At 42.5% G+C, this 2741-nt stretch overlaps 1 pseudogene; it reads left to right on the forward strand.

The window, feature by feature from the left end:
- Positions 1-382: 382 nt before the first annotated feature.
- On the forward strand, positions 383-1946 carry LOC102491170 (60 kDa heat shock protein, mitochondrial-like; annotated as a pseudogene).
- The last annotated feature ends 795 nt before the right edge of the window (positions 1947-2741 follow it).

Below are 2741 nucleotides of genomic sequence, written 5' to 3' on the forward strand. Positions count from 1 at the left end.
GTGATTTCTCGCTTTCTGTCTCTCTGTCTCTGGCAAGCGCACGTGCCCTGTAGCAAAAAACTCTCCCTCCCCCCAAAAAAAGAAAAGAAAATAATAAACAGCACCACCCACAGGATGCCTCACCGCAGGCAAAACGAAGTGGTGGCCCTGCCGCCGCCCTGCAGACATGCATTGGTTACCCACACACTAATCCACTGTGATCAAGTCGGGCAGATTTTGGTGAAAGCTTCTTCATCTCTCTCTCTCTCTCTCTCTCTCTCTGTCCCTCCCAAAATCTGGAATACTTATTCTATTGAGATATTACACCAGTTTTAACAACTTCCTTGCAGTATGCTTAATAAGTAAATTTAAACCCATTTAAAAATAAAAAAAAAAATAGTAATTTGGTGCAGGTGCCCGAGCCTTAATGCTTTAAGGTATAGACCTTTTAGCTGATGGCTGTAGGCGTTCAGTGGGGCTAAAGGGAATATAGTAATTATCTAACAGAGTTGGAGAAGTTCCAAAGTAACAAAAGTTGCTGTGCCTGCTGCAAAGTCGACTGACTTAAAGGATAAATATAAAAGTACTGGAGCTAAACGTGTTCAAGTTGTTGCCAAGAACACAAAGGAAGAGGCCGGGGATGGTGCCACCACTGCTACTGTACTGGCACGCTCTACTGCCAAGGAAGGCTTGGAGAAGATCAGTGAAGGTGCTAGTCCATAGAAATCAGGACAGGTGTGATGTTAGCTGCTGAAGCTCTAGTTGCTGAACTCAGGCAGTCTAAACCTGTGATGACCCCAGAAGAAACTGCTCAGCCCGCTACAATTTTTGCACATGGAGACAAATTGGTAACATTATTTCTGATGTGATGAAAAAAGTTAGAAGAAAGTGTGTCATTCCAATAAAGGATGGAAAAACCCTGAATGATAAATTAGAAATTATTGAAGGCATGAAGTTTGATTGAGGGTGTATTTCTCCACACTTTATTTGTAAATCAAAAGGTGAGAAATGTGAATTCCAGGATGCCTATGTTCTACTGAGTGAGAAGGAAATTTCTAGTGTCCCGTCTATTGTACCTGCTCTTGAAATTGCCAGCGCTCACTGGAAGCCCTTGGTCATAAATGCTGAAGATGTTGATGGAGAAGCTCTGAGTACACTCATTTTGAACAGGCGAGTATTCAAAACTGCTACGGGGTCACATTGTAGCAGTCAAACCAACTTAAAGACATGGCTATATCTACAGGCAGTGTGGTGTTCGGAGAAGAGGGCTTGACCCTCAGTATTGAGGATGTTCAACCTCATGACTTAGGGAAAGTTGGAGAAATCATAGTGACCAAAGGTGATGCTATACTCTTGAAAGGAAGAGGTGACAAGGCTCAAATTGAAAAACGTATTCAAGAATCACCGAACAGTGGGATGTCACAACGAGTGAATGTGAAAAGCAAAAACTGAACGAACATCTGGCAAGACTTTCCGACGGAGTAGCTGTGCGGAAGGTTGATGGGACGGGTGATGTGGAAGTGAATGATGAAAAGAGAGTTGCAGATGCCCTCGGTGCTACAAGAGCTGCTGCTGGAGAAGGCATTGCTCTAGGAGGCGGTTGTCCCTGCTTCGGTGCATTCCAGCCTTGGGCTCATGGACTCCAGCTAAGAAAGATTTAACAATTGGCGTAAAAATGATGAAAAGAACACTCAAAATTCCTGCAATGACCATTGCTAAGCATGCAGGTGTGGAAGGATTTTCACTAGTTGAGAAAATTATGCGAAGTTCTTCAGAAGTTGGTTATGATGCCATGCTTGGAGATTTTGTGAACAGGGTCGAAAAAGGAATCATTAGCGCAATAAAGGTAGTAAGAATTGCTTCATTGGATGCTGCTGGAGTGGCCTCTGTTATCTACAACAAAAGCCGTAGTCACAGAGATCCCTGAAGAAGAGAAAGAGCCTGGAATGGGTGGAAAGGGATCATGAGCTGTGACAGGAAGCTCAAGGCAGTGCTCCTCACCGATAATGTCAGAGAAGTCAGCTGAATACAATAAAAGTGAAGGAAAGGCTGGCTGATGTTTAAGAAAAGCACTACGACCATCAGTTACTGGTTTCAGTTGACAATATACAATGGTTTACTGCTGTCGTCCGTGCCTACAGATAATTTATTTTGTATTTTTGAATAAAAAGGCATTCGTGCATTCCTGATACTGGGTGCAAGAGCCATGCCCCAATGTACTGCTTTCAACCTAACTCACCGAGGCATTTTTACTACTGTTCTGCTAAAATCAGAGCTAGCCATCACAAGATGAGGAGTTGAGAAGGAGCCTTCCCATGGAGAGTAAGAATAATTGTGTACAAAGCAGAAAAATATCCAATTATGTGACAACCTTTGTGTAATAAAAATTTGTTTGAAGTAAAAAAAACCAAAAAACTAGTAAACATATTGAGATAACTTAATTTTCTTGAGTGAAGATTTAAATATTTATAGTTTCTATTTTTCAGTGTTTTGTTTTACCAAAATACTTAAATATATACATATGTATGAGTCAGGGGATCATGGACATTTAATAAATTTTTTTTGAGGGACCAGCAGTTAGCGTAATGACTATGTCGCTGGACTCTCATATAGTCGACCACCGTTCGAGTCCCGGAACTGGTGGCTTAAACTCGTGTGCGTGCGTGCCCAAGATCCCGAGAGGAGAATGGAGGAGAAGGGATTGCGGCGTGGCTATCCCCCCTGGGGGGTGATTTCTCACTTTCTGTCTCTCTGTCTCTCTC

Source organism: Tupaia chinensis, unplaced genomic scaffold, assembly GCF_000334495.1.
Source record: "Tupaia chinensis unplaced genomic scaffold, TupChi_1.0 Scaffold145057_1, whole genome shotgun sequence".
Classification (NCBI taxonomy): domain Eukaryota; kingdom Metazoa; phylum Chordata; class Mammalia; order Scandentia; family Tupaiidae; genus Tupaia; species Tupaia belangeri.